The following is a 9499-nucleotide window of genomic DNA, read 5'->3' on the forward strand; positions in this document are numbered from 1 at the left end:
CCACGAGACTGAGAGCCAGGAGAGCAGGTTGCTCCTGAAGTGATAAACCACTTTTAAAGAAACCTTGTGAGGTGAACTTGAAGCTGCTTGGAGGGTTGAAAATCAGGTCTCTGCTACCACTCAAAGGTGCCAGTGGGTAAAAAGGCAGAGTATTTTTTGGGGAGTCCTTCTCAGCAGATGTACTGTGAGACCACTACCAAGCCTAAAATCATTTCTCATGGGAGCTATGGTTTAGTGGAGCACAGATTTTGGCACAGGTCTCTCCTCTGGCTCACCTTGCCTTCTGCAGGAGGCAGGATCTGACTGTGGTACAGGAACAACCAGACTTCTCTTGCCTCCACATCACTGTGCAAGGTAAAATTTTCCATTGCTGTTGCTTCAGTCATCATGGATGAAGAGCAAAGGAAGGCAGCAAGAATTTTGCCTAATTCTCTCCATTGGCTAGGTAGCTCTGCATGGCTTTCCCAGCCAGGGTCCCTCTCAATCCCTCCCTGTGGCACTGGAGCCTTGCCATGCCCTACTCTGACTCTCAGCTTCTTAGAGCAGCCACCTGGAAATCAGAGGAGATTGCCTGTGCCCCCAGGAAAGAGTAGAAGGGAATGCCTGTTGATTTTGCCAGAAGATGCTGCCTTCATGAGAAGGAGAAGCAGAAATGAATCCACTGCAGTGTGAACAAGAGTGCTACCACAGTGTTCCTCCAACCTTCCTGCCCAGCTTCCTTCATATAGAAAGCAGAAGGTAGTGGAGAATGTTGTTCATGATGCCCCACCTGACCTTGAGTCACCACGTAGGATGAGGAAGATGCCTTGAAGTCCATGATGCCCTTTTGGTCTGCATGTGTGTAATGACTTACTCAGACAATTCTGGAGAAGAGTTTCCATCAGAACATGGCTGAGGGCTCTGCCCCATGGCCTGAATCACACAGGCACACAGGTGAGGATGTTGATTACATTGGGGGCAGTGGGAGCTGCCCTCTGCATCAAGGGTTGGGCTTTAGGGGGCTGCCACACCAACTCCCTCCTCCTCCTCCCCTGCTCAGTGCTCAAGGGACATCTCCAGGTGCAGACTTTCTCCATGAAAGTCAGGCTCAGGAGAGACTGGCTGCCAGACTCTGAAGCACTTGCTGCTTTTGACTGTGTGTTTTGGACAGAATCCCCTTCCATCTGCATTGATGCAGCTATTGTTTGTATACATGATTTTAAGAAGGGATTTCCCTCCCTTCCTTCTTTTAATATCGTGTAGCAGCTAGAAGCAGGGAAAAGAGACTGGCACCATATGACCAACCAGCTGTCTGTGGACTGTCAGAGCATATTGAGGAGAACACAATGTGACTACCTTGGGTGCTTGATCATGCAGTCTCTGTTGGCTAAGCTTTACACTATCTTCCTCCCACTCAATTACCCTGAATGTCACTGGGTCAGTGCATGAATTTTAAAAAAAAAGTCATCTGATCCATGTCCAGTGCACGGTAAGAGCCCCTTTCTAGGGAAGCAGCATGACTCATGCTGGCAGAGCATCTCCTGCCAAGTCATCCTTTCTGTTGCACTGTGATGTCTTCACTTTCCCAAATTGCCTTTAAAGGCAGGAGAGTGGGTCACCTTTGCTCCAGCTTCAAGGTAGCAAACATAAGTATTTAGGAACGAGATTACCAAAGGATGTGAAGCAAAGCTAAGTATAGATGCCTCATATTGACTAATGTTGGACAGATGGTGAGTTGTCTTTGACCTCAGTCCTCTCAGTTTTCTCTGCAGAGGAAACACAAATGCATTTTAAAGATCTCTTCCATTATTTGTGAGTTTCATGGATGTTTGAAGACATATAAGTATCCTTCAGTTTCCACTAGAAAATCAAATGCTTTTACACAGGGAAAGGAGAGCACCCTGAGGTGCACAGACAACAAAAGGCATGATCTGTCACTGGTGCAGTGGAGCAGAGAAAGGCAGTTTTCGGGCACTAGGGAAAAGATAATCTCTGCCACTTGAGGAATTTATCAGGTAAAGGCTTTTCTAAGGATGCCTCCTAAACTGTGCTCTCCAACACAGCAGTCTCCAGAACCATTAGGCACAAGTTCTTCAGGCTGAAGTTTGATATGGGGGGATTCCCCAAGAAATTGACCCAAAGAGAGGAGATCTTCCTTAAGGAAAGAAAAAAGTTTTTTCGTTGTCAATTGGATGAAGTGACTAATTTCTAGCCCCAGTTTCTCTGAATTGGCAGATTTGAGTTCCCTCAATATACAGATGACAGTATTATACTCTGCACACTTTGCCAGCAGACACACTGCCTTATTTACTCAGGAACATGTCGTGTTGTACTTGACAAGTGGTAAAAACATGGTCTGCTTCACTTCTCTGTAACATTCTAATTTTTAGGCTACTGAGGCTTCACCTATTCAAGGATAGCTTCTCATAAAAACTATATGATGATTATTATTGATTATGAACAATTATACATTATATTAGTCTGTCCCTTCTTCCTTCCCTCTTGCATTATTTATACTGCAATCCTTTTCCTTCTTGTGACAATCAACATCATTACCTCACAACCTACACACTGATATTTCTCAAGTCTACAGACTTTTGCTGGCAAGTTTCCTCTTATTCTTTTGGGGCTGTAATTCATCTGAATGGACATGGAATTATTGCATTTTCCTTCCTGCAGGTATTTCCCTGCAGTCATGGAAGCCTGTGGAAAGCCACACCACATAAATTCAGCATTGTGGACTGAGACTAGGACATGAGCTGGTCATGTACCTGCTGCAAAGCCTCAGAGTGGCAGAAAGAGCTGCTAATTGCACTGCCTGGAGTAGAAAGCTTGAGCAAACAAGGAAGGGGAAATGGTCATAAGCATATGAACAGAGTTGTTCATCATTTCCATCTCAGCTCCTGCCATGGGAAAGGAGAACTAAAACGTAATTCTGGTTGCAAGAACATCATGGCAAATGCACATAATTTACTGCTGATGCACTTAAAGAACTCTGGTGCCTGGATAAGGCAAGTCAAGGCAGTTCTAACTTACTTGCACAATTTACTTAACATAGCATAGCTGATCTGAATTTCTGTGAATTAAGATATTTTGAATTGAATTTTTTCATGATCTTGGGTTTTTTTTCCTTCTTTCTCCTTCTGCACATTCTCTTTCTTCCTTTGTCTTTCCTCTTCCTCCTTAAAAAAGCTGCTTGACAATTTGGGGTGGTTTTCCTGTATGTATTTTTTTGCATTTAGCCCCTGTGTTTTGAAGAAGTGTCTGCCTGCAGCACCCTAGACAGACTTCCAGGGCTGGAAGCAAGTTTTCTAAAACAGGGATGTAAGTTTACTTCACCTTTGACCCTCTTCCACTGTGGAACAGAAGAAATTTCTGAAGAAATCTCAAAGCTAAGTTCTGTCCTCTGCTCCCCATATTGCTCTCAGCCCCCTACCCTAAATATTACTGCTTTTCCCAGGCATATGTTTCACAGCCCAGTGTCTTGGTGTGAAGGTGTCTGATAAGAAAAACAGTAGCCTCTCTTTGAAATGGAGAATGTAAATCCCCCCCCTCCAAATCATTATAATTTTGAAATTATAATGATTTGCTCTCAGGCAAAGATAGGGGAATAGGAATAACTGTTCTTTATTAGGAAAATTAAAGTGGAAATGCAGCATTACAAAGAACAAACCCCAGAAAAAAAAAAAAAAAAAAAACCTGACAGAGTCAGAATCCAACCTGACACCCCATCAGTCAATCAGGGTGTTGGCAGCAGTCCCATTCAATGGTGGCTGCATCCTCCTGCAGTGGCAGATGTGGTTCAGCTGGAGCAGTGCTCCTGTAGAAGGTGCAGTTTTCCTCTGAAGGTCCAGAGATGATGTAGAAGAGTCTGGTTTTCCTCTGGAATCCAATGGGTAAGGGCTGCCTTGGTGTTCCAAATCACAGTTTTTATCAAGGTAGGAAAGGTTTGGCTCCTCCCCCTGGCTGGAGCATCTCCCAGTGGGATGGTGTAATTTTATCAGTCATGCAGTGGGATTCAATGGCCCATTAACAGGAGATATCTCCCTGGAGGAAGGATGGATCATAGGAAAGATAATGAACATCGCCCCACCTGTTTTTAACAGATGGCCCATTAGCAGGGGATATCTCCCACAGAGATGAGGATCACTGCCCCACCTGGTTTCAGCAGATGGTGATAGGATACACACTTTTTGGTCACATCTTGTTTTGCAACCTAAGACACTCAGGAAAATCTAGAAGAGGCTCTCATCCTCACTTACCATCTCCTCTCTCACACCTAAGAAGAGGGCAGGAGATGCTCATATCTCTCAACCTTTCTTGTTGATTTCTGTTCCTTTCTCTCCTGGCCTCACAGAAAGAGGAGGTACTCCAATAAACATCTCTCACTGTCTTCTCCTCCTAGTTTTGGGGACAGAAAGGATCAGGATCCACTGCTTTTGGTTATTGTCAAGGTTCCTGAATTCCTTCCAGACCTGCTTGTATTTCTGTGGTCAAGTTTGGAAGATACACAAAGTTTCGCATTTCCTTTTTATTTCCCAGAACAGCACAGAAGTTTGAGAGAAGCAGTGGCTGTGAGAAAATTACTTTCCTATGAACTATGAGAAAAAAATAGCTGGGATCATGATGGCTGGATCCTCCTTTACCCTACTATCTAGATCAGCCTCCTAGAATAACTTCCCCAGGGAGTGATAATTTGTTTCAGTAAAATACAGTTTTCAAGGGAGATCCTGATTACAAGGGAGAAGATCATGTGTCAGGTAACATGGGCTTCCTCTAATATTCCCTCTTACTCCCATCTTCTACAGTCCTCTCTCCCATCCAGTTCTTTTTTTTCCCACACATCCTGTGCCAATCTCTTCTCCCCAGGGTCTGTTCCTGCTCCTGTGGAGTTTCACTTCAGTTCTGGCATGGATTTGGATGATATCACATCAGGCTTCATGTCATGTTCTGGGGCAGGAAGCAAGACAGTAAATCTCTCCTGTGTTTAACAGACTAATTATGATTTTTGCATAACCACATCTCTGGTTTTCTGTTTCTCCAGGAGAGCTAGGGAGGAGCAGGGAAGGAAGAGGCAGAACTACTGAACAAAACCCCACAGCACCACAAAACCTTTTGGCATGGTTTGTGAAGGAAAAGGGAGAGAACAGGAGAGAGTTCCTAACTTAGTATATATTAGGTGCTCCCATACAACAGCAGTGGGTGTGGACTGAAATGCTGAGTGACCAGGAGATGGTAGATTAGGCAGATTGTTTGCTGTGAGGTGGATAGAGGGAAAACAGCAGGAAAGACTCAAGAAGGGGCTGCAGAAGGGTGTGAGGTAAGTAATGAAAAGAAAAGTTCAAGTTCCAAAGAAGTTGAAAATGGAAGCAGGAACTAGGATTTGTTTGTTTGTTTGTTTGTTTGTTTGTTGGTTTGGTTTGGTTTTTTTTTTTTTTTTCTTGGAACAGACAGAGGATGCAGGGGAAAAAATTGGAAGGTGAAAGCCATGTGAGTTAATTCAGCTCCTATTAAAGCTGACAGCATTACTGTTTACAGATAGTAGGCTTGGCTCATAGAAAGATTTTGAAATAGGACAGAAGGAGGAAAGGAGGGCTGGTAGACAAAAGACAGAGCAAGGAGAAGGAATATGCAAAAATGGAAATAGGAAATAGTTGCAAATGAACACAGGGAAACACACTCTGTACATTGGAAGTATGCTGGAAAGGGGAAGGGAGATTGAAACCAGAGCAAAAAAAAAATGCATGAGATCATTTTGTGATTTCAGATTTACATCCTAGGGAATATGAGAGTCCTGCCTGTAGAGCTGAAACCTTGAGAAAAACCTATGGCAGATGTGAAGATGTGCAGGGCAGAATATAACTGCAAACTATAAAATTTATTACTTTATGCAGATACTTTCCTTTTAAGCTGCAAACTCCAGGAATGGAGTGGACTCAGAGAGAGTGCTGGGGGCTGGGAAGATGGGAAGATGGGAAGTAGCAAGTAAAAGAGCTAATGCCCAGATGGTTTGGTGCAGATCTGTGTCTTGGTGTTGATCGACTCTGACATCTAAGGAAATGAAAGCTTCAGCTGAAGCTCTTTGTGAAGTTAGGGCACTCTGAGGTCTGTCTCCATGTTTTCTCTGGCACAGGGGCTCCCTGCCAACAAACCATGACCTCATGCTTCAGTCTTCTCCCTGGGCAGAGCAGGAATACCCAGATGCCTGTTCCCACAAAACCTGCAGAAGCCAGGTAACCCCCAAGCCTCTCCATCCCTGGGTTCCATGGATTTACTCTGGCCCTGTAGGAGGGTAAAACACAGTCAGGAGTCAGTGCCCCATCCCTCCAGCCCCAGGCTCTGGTTTCCAGAAGAGGGAAATGTCCATGTGGCAGTATGACACCCTCCACCAGGTCCCCTGGCATGTGCCACCTCCCAGGTCACTTAGCCCAGCCAGCAAGTGCAGCTGGAAATGCCAAATCCTTTGTCAAATTTGGGTGGGCTGGGCTGATGGATTCAAAGCTTGCTAAGGGACATCCATGCATTTGTGCAGCCACAGAGTAAAATTACGTGGGGTTTTTTTTCTTTCTTTTTCCTGAAAACCAGGCTTAAAGCAAGACTCTTGATCAGGCATTTTTTCCAGAAAGAAAATTCAGCCATGGGCTGCCTGTCAGTGGAGAGCAAGCTGAGTGGGCAGTATGGGCTGCTGGTCCCATGCCTGGGAGAAAGCAGGTCCCAAACCTCAGAAAGGTTCTTTGTACAAAGGATTGACTGCTTGAGTGCCTCTGGGGCAGGCATTGAGGGACCTGCTTGCTGCAGGGTTGGTGAGATCCCTGCAGTGTGTTTGGATGAGGGAAAACTTCTTCCAAAGTGTGAGCAAGACCTGTGCCTGGGGCAGCCCCTTGGGTTTGCTCTGGTTCCTAGAGCTGGACTCTTGTGGGTCCCCTCTAACTCAGAATATTCTGTGATTCTGTGATTCTTCACTCCCTCAGCACTGCCTCCCACTCACTGCAGTCACACCGAGTTCCCCAGAGAAAATTCCTGCTGGGATGGGCCAGACCTGCTCAGACATCCACAGCTGGGCTGTCAATGCCAAAATATCACCTCACCCCATGGACCAGCAGTGCAACTGGGCTGTAATCCAGGGAGATATTTGTGCTGAGACAAGGTGTTTTTCCATGTGCTCTGTCTTCTTTCCTATGCATTTTTGTGACATGAGCAGGATCTGGTGAGATTATCTTATTTTTCTCCTCAGCATGATTGCAAGAATCGATGGGAGTGGTGTTTAGAGCTTCACTGCCTGAGCTCCCTGTGCTCAGCCTGAAAAAGCACATCTCCAGCAGGAAAAGAGCATCTTAAACAAACAGGATCCCAACCTTTAAGAAGCCTGGCAGGTTTATAGTAATGCATTTTGAACAAAGAAAAAGAAGCAGAATAAATATATATTCCATTACACGTTTGTGACAAACTTAGTATGGTGCTGAGAGTGTTCAGTGTATACAATCATGGTGACAAACTTCCCAAGGCAAATTCTTAAGCTTCCTCCTCTTGTAGTACTCCCTCCTACCCCATCAGACAGGCATAACCCCTGAGAGTGGCAGAAAACTGCTACCCAAACTCTTGTGGGTTTGATCCCAGTCCTAAAGAGCCATAAACCAGGATATGGGAAATATCACATTTTTTTTAAAGTAGGGAACTAAAGATGTGTGGGGTTTTGGCCACAACCACTGACAGTTTAGGATCCCTTAATTTTTTTCTTTTCCTGGGCCATTGCAGCTGTACATGCAGCATTAATTCTCCAAAGCTGGAGGGTTTGGGTGTTTTTTTAAAATTTTCAATCCTGGTGCATTTTGTTCACTGTTCTTCAGTCTGTTTATTGATTCTCAGCTTTTTTTCATGACTCTAAGTGCCTCTTACTTTCTCCCTTTCCTCCCTCCCCCCAAAACATACCAGCCTGCAGTCACTTTGAGTGAATCTCAATTTATTTACTGCCTTTTTAAAAGCATGGGGTTTTTTTCCTAAGACTTGCTGAAAGAGAGCTGCCCATTAAGGTTCTTCTCCCACTGCAGAAAAGGCTTTGTCCTGTTTTCTCATGGTGTTTGTGGCAGATATGAAACTGTTGAAGACAAAATGTACTTTTGAATGGTTCAGGCTGAAGCAAATGAGAGCTGTGTGCAGGCAGATGGAGAAAGGGTCCCAGGGTACTTTTCAGCTCTAGGACAGGACATATCACTTTAGCAAATTGCTGCTGGCATCTGTTTTTGCATGGGGCAGTTCTCTAGCCCCAGATAATCCCCTCTGAGTGCCAGGACTGGCTGTGCTGTTTGGCTGCTGATCTGTCACTTCCCAGCAACTGAATTAACTGCTTCAAAGCAGCTATTCCAGAAACGACTTTGCTGTGAGATTAATGAATTTATTTAAGCTTTCTACATTAATGTCAAAAAAAGTACAGAACTAATACAATAAATTTGCTCTGTGTTGATATTCATGATAAGGAGTAAGAGAAGCTTTTGCCAATATTTTACTCTCTTATCAAAAAAAAAAAAAAAAAATCAATGAAAGTTCTTCCTGGTAAATAGCATGCTTGACATGTGGCCTGTCTGCCAGGGCATTGGAAAGGCTGATAAATACCCAGTACCCTTACTACAGTGCTTCCCTGGAAAAAAAACAGCTTGGGGGAGAGAAGGGGCTGTGCAGCTCTGCAGTGTGTGTGTGTGTGCTCAGCATCCAGTGAGCTGCTGCAAGGCTGGGCACACTGATCCTGTTCCTCTCCCTGTGCCCTCTCTCTTCCCACTCTTTGGATCAGCCAAGGGAACACTGCTCAGCCCCAGCCACACTCAACCCATCAAGGGCTTTTCTGAAGACTAGTGCAGGCTCTTAGTGCAGGAAAACTAAATTATCATTTATTCATGATCCTAAATGTGCTTTCAAGCCCCAGTAGCACCATTTAGCCAGCTTCCTTCAACCCCCTCCTCATGTCTCCCCCATTTCCTCCAGAGCCTTGTCTTATTTGCCCTGCAGTCAGTACAAAGCTGGAGGCACAGCTCTGATCAGAGGGTCCTACACTCTCTTCACACTTGCTTAATGCTGGTTGTAATGGTTTTGAAAGCAAAACCAGTGAGACTCCAAGTCAGAAATACAATTTAATATGAAAAAAAAAGAAGAAAAATAAAATACATGCAATAGTACAAAAGAAAAACCACTGACAGAGTAAGAATACAGCCTGACACATCGCTAGTTAGGGTGGTGGTAGCAGTCCAGATGAAATGATCTTGTTGTAGTAGTGATTCTGTAGAAGGTCTGGTAGCTCTTGTTCTCTGGAAACCAGTGGGTAAGGGCTGCCTTGGTGTTCCAAATCTCAGGTTTTATCTAGGTAGGAAATGTTTGGCTCCTCCCCCTGGCTGGAGCATCTCCCAGTGGGATGATGTAATTTTATCAGTCACACAGTGGGACTCAATGGCCCATTAACAGGAGATATCTCCTGGAGGAAGGATGGGTCCTGGGGAAGATAATGAACATTGCCCCACCTGGTTTTTAACAG

At 44.7% G+C, this 9499-nt stretch overlaps 1 long non-coding RNA gene across 1 annotated transcript; it reads left to right on the plus strand.

The window, feature by feature from the left end:
• The first annotated feature begins 5232 nt into the window (after positions 1–5232).
• On the plus strand, positions 5233–8782 carry LOC306812956. The gene is made up of 3 exons (XR_013776921.1): positions 5233–5299; positions 6113–6212; positions 7214–8782. It is a non-coding gene; the product is annotated as an uncharacterized lncRNA (long non-coding RNA).
• The last annotated feature ends 717 nt before the right edge of the window (positions 8783–9499 follow it).

This window comes from Erithacus rubecula (genome assembly GCF_903797595.1).
Source record: "Erithacus rubecula genome assembly, chromosome: 1".
Taxonomy (NCBI): domain Eukaryota; kingdom Metazoa; phylum Chordata; class Aves; order Passeriformes; family Muscicapidae; genus Erithacus; species Erithacus rubecula.